Below are 16,173 nucleotides of genomic sequence, written 5' to 3'. Positions count from 1 at the left end.
ACAGTATCTCAGAAGATGTCCTAATGCATAACAAACAAGTAAACAACTTTCCCAAAATATACGATGATGAGTCTAATTAGAATTATGATGATGCTTAGGCCCACAACATGCTTGTATTAGCTAAATAAAATGTTTGACTCTTCTCTTTGAACAGCTGTTTCATTCCATATCACAAACTTTTAAAAACAATGTTCACTACTTGGACTCATGGAGGGCTGGCATGTCCCATTTTACTGCCTGAAATGGAAAGTGCTGCCCCATTCTGCTCACCCCTGGTGCCTCCACTGCCACTGCAGAACCCACCTCTTTAATGCCACTATTGCGTCCACTTTTCTGGCAGAGAAGTGGCACTGCTGTTGTCACCAATTTCTGGCAAAATCTCTTGTGATCCATGAAACCTTTTGAGATTCAGCAAGATCTTGCAGAAAATGAGCACCAATGACAATGATGCTTCTCAACCAGAAGCAGGGTCAGTGCGGTACGCACAAGGTTGCTGCCTTGGGGCTTCCACCGCCTGAGGTAACTGCTTCACCCAGCTTAATGGATGGGCTGGCTCTGGGCTCCTGAAACTTGTTTCAAACAGTCAGTTGATCTAAGCTTAATGGGTGAGTTCAGAAATGTTCATTTTGCCTGAGCGCACTGCACACCTATAAATGTTAGACTCTATCAGCTATCTGTAATTATAAGACATCAGCCCAGTATCAAATCCCATGTAAGATACTAAGGCAATCATCAATATAACTAATTTGTTTAGTGTCAGTTCCAGCCCTCGCCCCCAGACAAATTTTTGCTTTGCAAATTTCAGAGTTCTCAAAAATCCTATCTTTAAAAGTTCATAGCAAAAAACAGAAACCTTGTGCTATATCCTGTCAAAAAAAAATTAGTACAGTGGTACCTCAGGTTACATATGCTTCAGGTAACATACGCTTCAGGTTACAGACTCCGCTAACCCAGAAATAGTACCTCGAGTTAAGAACTTTGCTTCAGGATGTGAACAGAAATCGTGCTCCGGCGGTATGGCGGCAGCGGGAGGCCCCATTAGCTAAAGTGGTGCTTCAGGTTAAGAACAGTTTCAGGTTAAGAACTGACCTCCAGAACGAATTAAGTACTTAACCCGAGGTACTACTGTTCTGTATTCTCACCGACACTCAGTTACAATTTAACTATTTACTTTCTATCTTTAGCATATATTTTGCTAAACAAAGTTGCCAATTTGTTTGTCTTGCAAACAGAGTAAAGAACATGCTTATGCTTGTACTGTCAACAATGCCCTCCAATTCTAATTATAGATATTGTGGCATATTTCAAATGCCTGAATTGCTATATAAATACCAACACTTTCTAAGAAAATAATATTCATGCAAAATAAACCCTGAAAATTATAGAGTTGGCATTTCTTTAGGTTTTGAATATGGACATGGGTATGATAAAAATGCTTCATATACTTTTTGATCACTTTGTATATAAGTTTAAATATTGCCCTGCCCCACCCATCACTTTTTTGTTTCATTTCTTAAGACAGAAAAAATAGTCTTGCTGCATTAAGACCAATCTTTCTAGTTCAGGCAATAATATCTTAGACAGGACCAGATGCTGCAAAAGATGAGTTAATTAAAGCAGGGTTGGAAAAGTCTATCAAAGCCACTATGTGCTTCATTACCCAAACTCAAATAGAAGTTGTTTACATCACCCTCAAATCTGAACAACAAGCTCTTTCAATATTCTTTCCACTACAGTCGCAATTCATAATGGCACTGCAGTGAGAATGGCAGCATTGCCTGTTCCAAATATTTAAATCTCTAATAAGTAAGAAAAAAGGAAAAAAGGTACTAAGGAGAACTAAGCCAACTATGAAAAAGGGGATTCAATTAAAGTGTCTTTTAAAAGAAACTAAAGAGCACTGAAAAGAACTGGCAGAATTTGAAAAAAGCTAAGCTGCATACTAAAACACAAGGAAGCACCAGAGAATCTCAACTTGCCTTGAGTGCAAGTGGAAGTGTACCTGTCCAGCTCTGATTACCAGTCCATCAAGTTTCTAAATAGCCACTGTTAGCAATAAAAGCTTTCAGGCACTCAGTCATGGTCTAAATGGATTCCACAGGCATGAGGCTCTTCTACTAAATGAAAAGACATGTCTGCCTTCAGGCATGAAAAAAAAATCTGGACAAAGAAATTTGTAGAAAGTAACCAATGAATACAGTGTGTGTGAGTGCGCCTGGTGGAAGACGTTTCTCCATAATAAATTCAAATGCATTTCCAAACTTTCCACCCCACCTCTTTCCAAACTCAACTTCACATCTAACATGTCAAAAATATCAAGATTCACTTTTCTCTTTCGAAAAATACAGTCTAAGTTGCTTAAAAATCAACCTTAGAATCAGCAGAAAAGCCTGCTTAAATAAGCAAGCAAGCACTAACTCTTAAAACTGATAAGGGAGAGCCTCTCTGAGGGAAGGGGGATTCATAAGTGATGCCCTGTTCTAGAGGGCCCCATGCTTTAACTTGATTTTATTTCATGACATCAAAATCAGAATTTCACTACATTATTTCACAACAAGTTAGTTGATTTGGGAGCAATGGCTCCTCTCACTACACTAGCCCAAGGTCATACAGGTCATACAGGTAATAGTGACCAGCATCTGAAATTGTGTTCAGAAGCAAGGAGGGAGGCAATGTCGTGGATACAAAACAGGTCGACTTATCAACTAATAAAAGATAGGCTGCTCTTCAATGGCAACAGTGTATAAGACGTATTATGGAAGCCCATCAATGATCATACAAAAACATATGCAATTATCCTTTCCTAGCAGCTTCCAATAAATAAGGGCTCCATTATTTTGGTACATCATGACGATAAGCCACATAACAGTGGTCCAGTAGCCAGGCCACAACACCTGGCTATTTTACTTACTCACTGCCTTACACCAATTCTCTCAAGGAAACCTACACAATAAAACTTACACAATACACTCCAATTACAGTGGGTTACATATACAAATTATAAAATATTAGATAGTCAACTGGATCACTACAAGCAATCACACAGTTATTAAATCCTTCTCCAACAACCTAAGCATGATAAGGAACCAGATTTTAATAGTAGGAGTAGTAGGAGTAATTAGAACATTGGACCACATATTCATAAAATCATAGAATCGTAGTGTTGGAAGTGATCCAAGAGTCATCTAGTCCAACGCCCTGCAATGCAGGAATCTCAGCTAAGGCATCCATGACAGATGGCCATCCAGCCTCTGCTTAAAAAATCTCCAGGGAAGGAGTCCACAACCTCCCGAGGGAGATTGTTCCACTATCGAACAGCTCTTACTATCGGAAAGTTTTTCCATTTTTGAAACATCTTCAATTTTCTCTACCTACTACAATGGCTTCTACTGTATCTGATGTTACTCTAAGAAATCTGCAGCATTCCAGCTTTTGACGCAGCAGTTATGAGGCTTTAGAAGTCCTAGCATGTGGGAATGAAGGAGGCTCATATGGTCATTTGTTGGCTGGCCCATGAAACAAAACTTTGCTGGCACTGATTTATGGTTCAGTTCAGGATCCATGCAGGCACTGATAGTGTTAATGGGATTTTTATGATGCTCATATGTTGCTCCATGGCAGGGCTCAAAAGAACAGAAGCCTGCAGCAGTTTCTCCTAATCCAAGCAGAGGGGCTAATCTGAAGGGTTTGTGACTAATAAAATAGGTTGTGGTGTGTGCTTGGTTGCAAGGCTGTTTGTGTGTGGTGCCCACAACATTTTGTCTGGTTTACAAATCTGCCCACAGGCCCCAAAGATTGGTGACCTCTGTTATGTATATTATAATCTCTCTCTAGAAGGAGCCCATTAATGATACATATTAATAAATGCTGCATTGTGTGTACATGCTTCCCAGATCCTGATGATTGATCTGTTCATTAAAGTACAGAAGACAATAGCATTAGATGAAATTAGGAGTATACACAAAGCAGAAGCAGCTTTGACTGCAATGCTTTCAAATCCAACTGCAACTTTTTCATGATGTTTTAATATTTTCCATTTCCAGCTGGAGAAAATCCTAGAGAATTTCAGGAAGTGAAATTCTGACTATACCCCTTTACAATTTGCTGTTCATTGTCAAGTTCATGAAAGTCACTCCACCTCAATTGTTTTTCTGTGTTTTTATCCTTCAATAAGTAACATTTTGTGATTTCAAAAGGCACAGGCATAAATGTCATGAGAAGTAAAAGACTTGGCACAATATTTCATGAATGCATTTCTGCTGGCAATCACCTCCTTTTGCTTCAGCACCCATCCAACGTGAAAAGCACTTGCTTGCGTCTAGAGCAACGAGCATATCAACAACACTTGTCACATGAAGCTGAATTTGCCTTCTGACCTTCAGTTGTTCTCTTCACTGCACAGAACACAATTTGTTTTCACTACCCAGAAAGCTGCTTTTGTGGTTATGGCAAGTTCTGTGAAGGGTCGTCAATGCAAGATGACAATGCCTGCTTTTTTCAGACCATTCCAGCAGAAAGCCTGTCTTGTTCCTTATGAGTGAAAGTTATTCTGAAACTACAAGACAAGCCCCTTTGCTACACACAACAATGGCATTGCTTGCTTGTATAGCAAATGCTTATGTCAACCTGTAGGCGCCCTACTTCCCAGAAAGTAAGTTAGTATTTAAATATAGACACATGCTATTAAAGTTTCAGGGATATGAGTTCTTAAAGGGGTGGGGAAATTAAATGGAAGTATTTCATCTTCCTTGAAATTCTGTATTTCGATTTCTGTGTATTTCTACCGTTTAGACGTCTATGACTACTTCAGGTTCCAACAATGGTTACCAAAAATCTAGAGTTGTATCCAATCCTGTGCAAGAGCAAGACTGCTTACTGAAGGGCAATTCCCTATCCTGACACACACCACTTGGTGCCCTTTCCTGAAGGCCCTGAAGAGAGGCCTATTGGGGGACAGGGGCACGGGGGACTGCAGTGATGAGGATTCTGTAATGCTCCTTCTGCAAGCTACCTTGTCATCATGGAGAATTGAATACCACCCATAATATCTCTAAAATGCTTCCGCCCTATACGAAAATGGTCATTTCCCCACAACAGGCGATATGTAGCCTGGTTAGAAACCAGATTGGTCTAGTGCGTAAGAGTCTGAAGGCTGACTATCTCATCATGCCTAATACTATACAGTGGAACCTCAGTTGTTGAATGCTTCGGAAGCCAAACAATTCGGAACCTGAACACCGAATACCCAGAAGTGAATGCTTCTGTTTTTGAACGCACCTCAGAAGTTGAACGGCTTCCAAGGCGCATTTCTCCATTTTAAAAAAGGAATTTGCCGACCGGCAATTGTGCCTCGGTTGTCAAACATTTCAGAAGTCAAACGGTCTTCTGGAACAGATTACGTTCAACAACCGAAGTTCCACTGTATAAGCTTCAGGCCAAGACTTTGAGAAGAGACTCAGGAAGATCCCAGAGCTTTATCTAATATGGGGCCAAGTTCAAGTATATAAAGTTTAAACAGCTTAGAGCTCTTCTTATAATCAAGCAGTATATAAATGTTGTTAAATATATAAAAAACACATTTGCCCTGACAAAATTGTTATAGCAACCATACACTGAATGGTATTGCACCATACATACTTCCTTCTCCCAATAATATGGAATGATGGTGGAGGAAGGAGAAAAAGGTGCAGTGACACTACTCAGCTCCTCGATGAAGACTTAGGGTGTTGTCATTTGAAAACCAAGAAGCACTGCACAATTTCCACTCACCCTCTTTTCCAGTGCTGTAGAACAAAGAGAGGAAACTAGCACAGGGAAATTCAACAAGCACAGGGAAAGATTTGGAGATTCGTGAATCTACATCTTCTTTTAGGCCCCCAAACCTTCCATATCCACCGCATTTCTCATGTCTCTCATTCTCTTGATTAAACTGATGACAACAGGGGTTTTTTTTTGGGGGGGGGACTTGAAGTAATGGCATCTTTACTCTTATACACCACCACCCATATTCCAACAATGGTATGGCTATTCAATAGTAAGGTGAATATACAAGACCCAGGCCCACTAATTATAATACTATTAAAAAGCCCATATTCCCTAAGGCTTCCAACATTTTTTAAAAAAATGATGACTGTTGTTATCATGAGTAAGTAAGAATAAATTATTATCTTGTTCTATGAAAATGAACTCATTATATAATAGTCTATTTTGCCAAGGTTCAGGCAACATTTAATTGCAAAAGTAGCCATTTTGGCTCCCTCTCCTCCTTCTGTAGCTCCTCAACACAGTTCAGCTCCAAAGGTCTCCCACCCTCCAGCATAGATTGAGGGGCATGTGGAGAGGGGTGTTTCACAAGCAAAGCCCTATCACGCAAGTGGAACACCACAACTGGACATCATCTTAAATGTTTTCATTCCCATTTACTTTGTAACTCTCATATATACTGTATATATATGGAGTCATATTATGAACTGTTATGTAGTCAAACAACTAAATGATTTACATGGGTGATTTAACATATAACCTATAAACAAATTGGATTTCTATGTTTTTAAAACCATTCCTCATATACACTAATGGCAGTGACCTCCAGCAATAATTCATTAATATGGCATAAGCCACTTTAAAATAGAAAGTTAATATAATGCATGACCTGGGACTTTATTCCTTTCACCAGGCTTAGCCCTTTAAGAGGGAGACTGCAAAATAATTGACATACTATTCCAGAGTGCCAAGAAATGTTGCTTCCACTTGCCCTTTGATTAGGAAAGAGACAGCAGTACGCTTGACCAGCAAGAAGGATATAAAACCACACTCAGTGTGTGTGTGTGTGTGTGTGTGTGTGTGCATGTGTGTGTGCGCGCACACACACACACACACACATGCATGTCCGTGTGTGCTTATTTGCATGCCCACAGGTAAGCGGCAGGTCAGAATGCTTCCACAGGCATAAAAGAAAATCACATATAATTTAAGAAATCCACTTTATGACAGATAAAAGGAGAGGATTGCTTTGCCAGCTCAACTATAATGAACGCCAGCATGGCTGCCACACTTATAATTATTAATTTATTGGAAGCTGTCAGCTACGCCTTTGCAAAACATCTCAGAAATAAAACTAGTGCACCTTCAGCATTCTAGCTGTTCACAGCAGAAAAGATATTAGCTTCCTCACAATGATATATGCAAAGAGAGAAAACTAGCAGAATGAAGAAACAGGATTGCAACTGGTCATTGTTATGCCTTGGGCTTGCTTAACTACCTTTGACGTCTCCACAGCCCCACCCTTCATTTTTTTGAGAAAAATTAAAAATGTCAATTGCAATTCTACAATTCTAGCACACTGCATTTTTGTTCTGACCTTCGTATGAACTTTTAAGACAGAAAGCAGGCAGTGTCTAATCCCTGCCAAGCAGTAAATAGCATGACCATTTTGCCTCACACTCAGTCAAAAGCACAAACAACTTTTCTTCCTCAGCCTCTACAGTGCCAACCATTCCCACCAAGAATTACGCCCTGGATGGCTGCACCTGTCACCTTGCCCTACAGAAAAAGCTACAGAATTATTTCTGAGGGGATACCATCTTTTAGTCACAAGGCAACATGATGTTATCATGAAAGTATTTCAGAATAACAGCTCTTTGCCAGGCTATATATACATGCTGGAATTTAAGCAAGTTAATAGGGATATTTAAAAAATAATAATTAAAACTGGTAAAATGTTTACTAGTTTTATAACTGTTTTATAATTTTAGTTGTATTTTATGGTTGTGTTTTTTGTGTATTGTTTGGTATATTGTTTAATTTTATACGATTTGGAAACTGCTCCGTAATTCTTCTGAGATGAAGGGTGGCCTTAAAAAATTGTTAAGTAGCAATGGATAGCTCAATCAGTAGAGCATGAGACTCTTAATCTCATGGTTGTGGGTTCAAGCCCCACTCTGGGCACAAAGGTTTCTGCGTTGCAGGGGTTGGTCTAGATGATCCTCATGGTCCCGTCCAACTCTACAATTCAATAGTAGTAGTGGTAGTAGTAATAACAACAACAGTGTGATATTTCACAGAACAAGATGTACAGAGTGAGGAAAAACTAACCAGATTCAGGCCTAGAAATATTGTGTAAATTAATGTTAATGCAAAAGCTGATTGTTTATTTAAACTTCTCTATATCCCCTTTCATTTTAATCACAAAATAAATGTAATAACAAAGCAAGTAAACCCTGTAATAATTAAGACGGGGACTCAAATTAAGACTCAAAGCCAAATCTCTGTGAAAATCCTAGCAAAGATACAGACTGTGGAAGATTCCAAAGTCCAATGTGTTTAGTATGCAGTATTTCCTATCCTGAAGTAGGGTTGCTGCTGCTAGGCCATAAGCTATCTGTATCTTTAACTCCTGTGATGTACCAGCAAGACTACGCCTCTCCCACCTGCTCCCCCTATGGTCATCATTATTCACCACTTTTGTGCCTGCTATAACAAGGAGAACTCCAGCTTACAGAGCAAATGTAGGGGTGTGCATGGGTCCCAAGATTGATTTTATATCTGTTCTCTGTGCATTAAAAAAAAATTCTGTGCTGCTCTGTGGTCTCTGTTTTTATCTGTGTTTTGGGTTACAAGTAACTCTATAAAACAAAGGCCTGTGGTCTCCCAGTTACTGTAATGGGAAATCTAAAAACAGCTGTAATATCTTCTCCCTTTTGGCCAAAATGGGTGACATTTACAGGCATAGGAGCCTCTCCAGAGTGGATTAAGCCTGCAAAATTTGAGACAAATAGTTCCAGGAATTGTTTGCAGGGGAAGTAAAAGGGATTCATTTTCCTTTCATGTTGGATGTATGTGCGTGTCTTCCTTACTTTCAAATAATTAAGAAGTTGCTTTTAATTTTAAAACTTTGCAGCTTCGCACCAGCCTTTCTTTCTGACGGTTGTCTATGTCCTCCCATAAGCCTTTACAGGTCTCTCAATAGGTCTTAGAACAGGAGGCTATCTAGAATGCTGCCTGAGAAGTTCTGGTTTTCATTTGTTGGGGTTTTTGAAAGCACAGCAATTCAGGATTTTTAAGAAACTTGATTCCTTTTTTTTAATCCTCTGCTATCTGCTATTGTGCTTAAAATAAATAAATTCAGAACTCTGCAGACAACATTTTGAACAGTCTCACTTGTTGCACATTTCACAGACCTAGAGAAACAGAGAGGCACAGAGCTGAGCTATATGACACAGGAAAGCACAGAAATAGAGCAACAGGGTGACATGAGGATTTGTGTGGGACCTGGTCTGACTTGGACGGTCTTCCGTGCTCCAGTAGCGGTTTGGTCATGCTGGCCACATGCCCCAGAAAGCTGTCTATGGACAAACTCCGGCTCCCTGGCCTGAAAAGCGAGATGAGCGCTGCACCCCATAGTTGCCTTCGATTGGACTTAACCGTCCAGGGGTCCTTTACCTTACATATTATTATACTACCTTTATCTTCCAAGGATATCCAGGTGGTGTACATGGTTCTTCTCCCTATTTCATTCTCACAACAACCCTGTGAAGTAGGCTAAGTGATGGTGACTGGCCCAAGGTCACCCAGTGAGCTTCATGGCGGAGTGGGTACTGGAACCCTGCACTCCCAGGTCCTAGTCCAACACTCTAATTATTACGCCGCACTGCCTGGTTTTTGTTTTTTACACAGAATCCCATCAACTGCACCCTCCTCCTTCTGTCACTATGCTTTTGTGGTGAAAAGTTAACTCCTTTGCAGTTCTAGCTCTTGATGGCCCACTGCCTTCACTGGGTCCATAACCACCAAGGGGACATCTGGCAAGCTCAGCTTACATCCACTCTTGTAGTTTTGGGGGAGATGTAAAGAAAAATGGCAGTGGCGGGCAGCACAAACAGGTGTTGCCACCACACCATGGCTTTCTATGCTCTTGCTGCAGCAGCCTCTCTGGAGTTGTGTGGGAGCCTCCCAGACTGAATACTTAGGTACCATAATCCAGCCCTAATGGTACCAATGTATATAAATGATGTTCATTTATAAATGTTATCACTCCAACTCTATTCATTATTTTCATTGCCATGATCTTACACTTTGTTGAAGGGAAACTCCCCACCGAAGTAGAAATCACATACCAAACAGATGGAAAGCTCTTTGAGTAGGCTGAAAGCAAAGAGTAAGGCTACCATAACTTCCATCATAGAGCTTCAGTATTCTGATGACAACATAGTATGTGCATGCTCAGAGGATGACCTCCAAACCATCCTAAATATCTTCGTAGAAGCTTACGAAAAGCTTGGCCTATTGCTCAACATCCCAAAAACCAAAGTGCTGCACCAACAAGCACAAAACAACCCCTATTCAGCACCACAAATCCAATTCCATTGTGTAACATTGGAAGGTGTTGTTCATTTCTCCTACCTGGGCAGTTATCTTTCCACAAGGGCCAACATTGATGTTGAAATTCAGCATCGCCTGAGCTTTGTGAGTGCAGCTTTCTCCTGATTGAAGTGCAGAGTGTTTGAGGACCGGGACATTTGCAAGGAAACCAAAATGCTTGTTTACAAAGCTATTGCACTACCAAGCTTACTGTATGCTTGTGAAGCATGGATCACTTATAAACACCATCTCCAACTTCTCGAAAAATTCCATCAATGGTGTAACTGAAAAATTTTACACATCAGTTGGGAAGACAAGCAAACTAATGCCAGTGTAGTGGAAGAAGCAAAGATCACCAGTGTTAAAGCAATGATTCTTCAACATCAACTTTGTTGGACTGGTCATGTTGTTTGGATGCCTGATTATCATCTTCCAAAGCAACTATTCCAAACTTAAAAATGGAAAGTGTGATGCTGGTGGACAACAAAAGAGGTTTAAAGACTCTCTCAAATCAAATCTTTAAAAATGTAGTATAAACACTGACAGTTGGGAAACACTGGCCTGCAAGTGCTCCAATTGGATAACAGCTTTTACCAAAGGTGTCATAGACTTTGAAGAAGCACAAACTCAGGACGAAAGGGAGAAATATGCTAAGAAGAAGGCATGCTTGGCAAACCCTCACCAGGATCAATTCCCACCTGGAAACCTATGTCTCCAATGTGGAAGGATGTATGGATCCAGAATTGGCCTCCACAGTCACTTACAGACTCACTGTTAAAACCATGTTCATGAAAGACAATCTTACCCAGCTACAAGCAGTCACCAAAGAAGAAGAAGAAGAATATCTAGGTCCTATAATCCAACTCTAATGGTACCAATGTATATAAATGATATTTGGCTATCAAATTTCATTTTGCACATCAGACTAGGCAAACTGGATGTAGATTGGGTTACTAATCTGTTCACAACAGATTGTCCTGATTTTAAAATGAGATCCACTTTTAATATTACTCATAAATAAGTTTTTTTTTTCAGAACAACAGTCTGATAATAACTGACAGCATCACAAATATAAAGAGAGTGTTTTATGGGGAAGCATAGAACTGATTGATAGGCCATGTGACTCTACATATGGAAATAAATTCTATTGCTAAACAGCAACAGATTGCCAAAGTCATGAAATTTTATTTCTAACATTAACACGGACTTAGATGCCATTGTCAATATAAATGTTAAATGTACAGCTTAACTCACTGTCATTAGGATATTTATCAGTTAAACAGAACATTCCAAACTAGTCAAAATAATGTTCAGTAGTGTACAAATTGTTATGAAAGTGCTTTAAATTATTTTAAAATTGACTTGCATAAAATTACTTTACTGTAATTACTTTAAATTAATAAAATTACTTCACTTTACTGTATGGAAGTGAGAGCTGGACCATAAAGAAGGCTGATCACCGAAGAATTGATGCTTTTGAATTATAGTGCTGGAGGAGACTCTTGAGAGTCCCATGGACTGCAAGAAGATCAAATGCATCCATTCTTAAGGAAATTAGCCCTGAGTGCTCACTGGAAGGACAGATCGTGAAGCTGAGGCTCCAATACTTTGGCCACCTCATGAGAAGAGAAGACTCCCTGGAAAAGACCCTGATGTTGGGAAAGATTGAGTGCACAAGGAGAAGGGGACGACAGAGGACGAGATGGTTGGACAGTGTTCTCGAAGCTACAAACATGAGTCTGACCAAACTGCGGAAGACAGTGGAAGACAGAAGTGCCTGGCGTGCTCTGGTCCATGGTGTCACGAAGAGTCGGACACAACTAAACGACTAAACAACAACAACTTTACTGTATAAGACAGAAACTGCAATATATTGTACACTTACAGGGAGTGTCGGACACGGGTGGCACTGTGGTCTAAACCACAGAGCCTAGGGCTTGCCGATCAGAAGGTCGGCAATTCGAATCCCCATGATGGGGTGAGCTCCCGTTGTTCGGTCCCAGCTCCTGCCCACCAAGCAGTTCAAAAGCACGTCAAATGCAAGTAGATAAATAGGTACCGCTCCAGTGAGAAGGTAAACGGCGTTTCCGTGCGCTGCTCTGGTTCACCAGAAGCGGCTTAGTCATGCTGGCCGCATGACCTGGAAGCTGTCTGCGGACAAACACCGGCTCCCTCAGCCTATAAAGCGAGATGAGCACGCAACCCCAGAGTCGTCCACGACTGGACTTAACAATCAGGGGTACCTTTACCTTTTTACAGGGAGTGTCACTAAACACTGCAAAACTCTTTTAAGTATATATTAATAATATAGTGTTAAAAGGATACAATTTTAAACATGTTTTCAAGTTCCAATGAAGTCAATGGGATTTGCAAGCCTGAAAAGAAAATGATTTCATTGCCTGCCCCGCCCCTAAGCCTGTGGGCTTTTGCATGTAGTCACAAACCATGGTTTAGTGCTATGGTAGTGATCCTTTTGGTTGTCTGCTCCCTTCTCCTTCCTATTCCCTTTACAATTGCAACTCCAGTTAGTTACTTTCTGGTTTGATAAAACCATAGTTTGCAATCAATTGTTCACATTCTGGTGACCTCCTGCATGGACTCAGTATTGCGCTGCATGCTCGACTGCTCGTGAAGACGGTCTGGAGATGTTGGTAGTGTAGAATGCAACTGCCATGATGGTACATGGAGCAGGGCAATGGGTACCTTAAAGAGGGCCTTCTCAAATTATCAAGCATCTCAACCCCCGAGATTAGTGCGTGATGGCCATTCACAAGTGGCAAAATGGGGACAGCTCCATTTTGATCGTTGTGATTCTACCTCCAAAGTGGTTTCAGGATGAGGTAGAGAAGACTTAAGATTCCAGCAGAGGACAACTTCTTACCTTTTGCTTCTTTCCCTCCTGTTAGAAAAAAAACAAAACCTGCTGCCGATAGTGGCTTCAGTGGCAGAGTAACAGAGAAGCTCTGACTACCGCTGCCACCATTCCTCCTTCTCAGAGGCCTTTGGAAAGAGTACTGTGGCCAATGAAGAAGACGCAACATGTTTGGCAGCGCCATGCATGTTAAACTTTAGTTGTTTTATCTTATTATTAAACTGATTAGTCTTTGCAGCCTCAATACTTCAAAAAACCATTTAAACCCCACCTTTCAGCCTTCAATAGGGCTCTAAGGGAGCTGTAGCCTATAAGCTGGAGTCTGAATACCCACTAGCTGCTAGTTATACTTTCAAAAACAAAACACTCCCCTCCAAAACTGAGCAACTTAAGCAGGACCGTCTTAAGCATATGTGGTGCCGGGGTGCAAAGATCCACCCACCCACCCCCGGTTGCCCAGAGTTGTCAACCTTTTTTTAAGGGTGGAACCCCAAAGTTGTTGTCCTTTTGTAGGATGGGCAAGTGAGGTGCGCACGGCAGAGGAGCCTGAGGCAGAGGCAGAGGCGGCAGCAGCAGAACAAGGCTGGCACCAAGTGCCGGGGGGGGGCAAGCAGAGCCCAGCGCAACAACAGTAGAGGTGGAGGTGGCGGCAACTGAGCGAAACCAGGTGCCCCGTGTGAGCAGTGTGCACTGGGCTGGCCTCTCGACGGCCCACCAATCCCAGGCACACAGGAAGATGGAGCCGGCCAGCTGCCTCAGTGCCTCACTTGCCCGCAGCAGAAGAGCTGTGGTGCTCCAAAGGGCTCTGCTCCGCTCAGCAGCGGCTGTCAGCTCTTCCCAATCCCCGGACTCCAAATCTCGGCCCCGGACTCTCGGCCTGGCCCTGAACTTAAGATGCCTTTTGTAAACTACTGTTCTTTCTGTTTCACTTAACTTTGAAGCACAGTTCACCAACCTGAAATGCCAGGTTTTTTCTGTCTTTTTCTCAAGAGTGATTATTGACCCTAGGGTTCTTTCAATCAGTGTCCAGAATCCCACAAACAGTCCAGAAAATCAGAGATATTTAACCAAGTCTTTTGGAACCATTTTTCTATGGAAGCTAAAAAAAAAAAAAGGCTAGCAGCTTTATAGATTTGTTTAGTACAACTGTGAAATAAAGCTAGGGTCTCAGGTTCTGATTAACAAAGGGAGCCTGACTCCACATTAATAGTAATGGGTTACACGTAATACAAACAAAGAGCATAAAAGTATAAAAGTAAAGTAGATCAAATCGTACCCAAATCGTAGATCAAATTGTAACCAAAGAGTAAAAATGCAGAGCTGGAAACGGGTATTATTTTAAAAGCATCAGGACAGATCCAGGATCATGACTTCCTTGGGCAATGGAATGGAAAGTAAAAACCAAGTGGAAAGGCTCAGAGTGATGTATTCTTCATATCGGGCAGGTTGGCAAGTCAAAAGCAATAAGGAATATCATCTGAACATGAGCAGCTATGGCACCATTGATGACCTCATATTGTCCTCCGCTAACAGTAACTTACCAGCAGGCAGTGTGATGAGAATACTGAGTTTATCTTCAGATGGCAACTATTGAGATTTGGGCTCTAACCACATGAGTCTCACATCAATGAGCAGAGTGGATGAAAGTTCACGACTTGTCCCAAGGGAAAATGACACACACACAATATTTTAGAGATGCCATCTCTCTTTATACTGCCTGAATCAATAAAAATGCATATTGCCAAATGTATTGTTTGATTATTTAATATATTTCGCGCCGCTGCACAGGGCACACCTTCACAAGGCAGCTTACAAGAGAAACAAATCAAGTGACAAAATTTATAATATAATAAAATAGCCTCAGATGAAATCATATACCAGAGGCAAGCAAAAAAATGAAAAACCAGTAAAAAGCTTGGTGGAACAGAGAAGTATTTAATCTTTAGGGCTACTTAAAACCTGTGAGAGAAAGGGCCAAACAGATTTCTCAGGAGCAGAAACCTCACAAGAGTGTGGGCACCAATAAAAACTCCCTGTCCCTGGCAGCAGTCAACCTGATCAACTTTAGTGGGTGGCCCAAGTTCAGGATTCCTGAGGCAGAACTCAGGGACTGGACATGTTCATATGGGTATAGGTAGCCCTCCATCCAAACCATTAAGCACTTCAAAAGTTTAACAACAGCGCTTCAAATGGAGCCTGGAAACAAATGGATAACCAATGTAACTAATGGAAAAGTGTTATGTTATGATATGATCCACCAAGTTCCTACAAGCCTTCTGGTAGAAGTTTGGATCAGTTGAACCTTCCACACTTTCTCTTCAAAGACAGTTCTACACAGAGAACATTGCAGTACAGTATGGCCATGTCTTATGCACATTTAACTATATGCAGTTGAAGGTCAGCTGGTTGAAATCCTGCAGCTTAAATGAAGAGCCACTTGCACAGAGAGTGTCTTCCTGCCACGGAAAGAGTTTTGAGTTCTGTGCCTTGCTTACCAGGCTCTGGGAAGGCTTCACACCAGCTCTGGGATCTCACAGGATCCTCCCAGAGCTGGTGTGAGAGCTCCCAGAACCCAGTAAGCAAGCTGGATAGCTTAAGAGCTCTCTGCTTTGGCATTGGGAAGGGAGGCAACACCCAGTTGGCATGCTGGCTCCAGAGAGAGAGGGATAGCTGTGTCAAGCTGCAACCTGGGGTTATTCTGGCTGCATGGAATTTTAGCTTTGGGTACAATCCCCAGAAAAAGTCACAAGTTGACTGTACCTACTTATTTTCCCACTCCTCTGGATGAACCGGTAATCACTGAGTTTATTGCAATATTTAAATATTTTACTAGTCTTTTAGCTTTGTTGGATTTTGATGCATATCATGTATTGTGATTTTAACCGGCCTTGAAATTCTTTTTTGAATGGAAAGGAACTAGAAATATTTTAAATAAATAAATG

The 16,173-nt window shown here is 41.2% G+C and overlaps 1 protein-coding gene across 15 annotated transcripts in view; it reads right to left on the bottom strand.

Annotated features, from left to right (window-relative positions):
- Positions 1-16,173, bottom strand: part of LOC309531355 (uncharacterized protein) — a 313,524-nt gene that overhangs the window by 250,253 nt on the left and 47,098 nt on the right. Inside the window, exon 4 of one of the 15 annotated variants that reach the window (XR_014219230.1) lies at positions 14,187-14,321. The exons of the other annotated variants lie outside the window; for them this stretch is intronic. The gene's annotated coding sequence lies outside the window, so the exon portion shown is untranslated. The remainder of the gene's footprint in view (positions 1-14,186; positions 14,322-16,173) is intronic. 15 annotated transcript variants of the gene reach the window in all.

The sequence above is a fragment of the Podarcis vaucheri genome, assembly GCF_965113315.1.
Source record: "Podarcis vaucheri genome assembly, chromosome: 4".
In the NCBI taxonomy this organism is placed as follows: domain Eukaryota; kingdom Metazoa; phylum Chordata; class Lepidosauria; order Squamata; family Lacertidae; genus Podarcis; species Podarcis vaucheri.
Note: the sequence above shows the minus strand (reverse complement) of the source record. Positions and strands in the feature narration are given on the sequence as shown.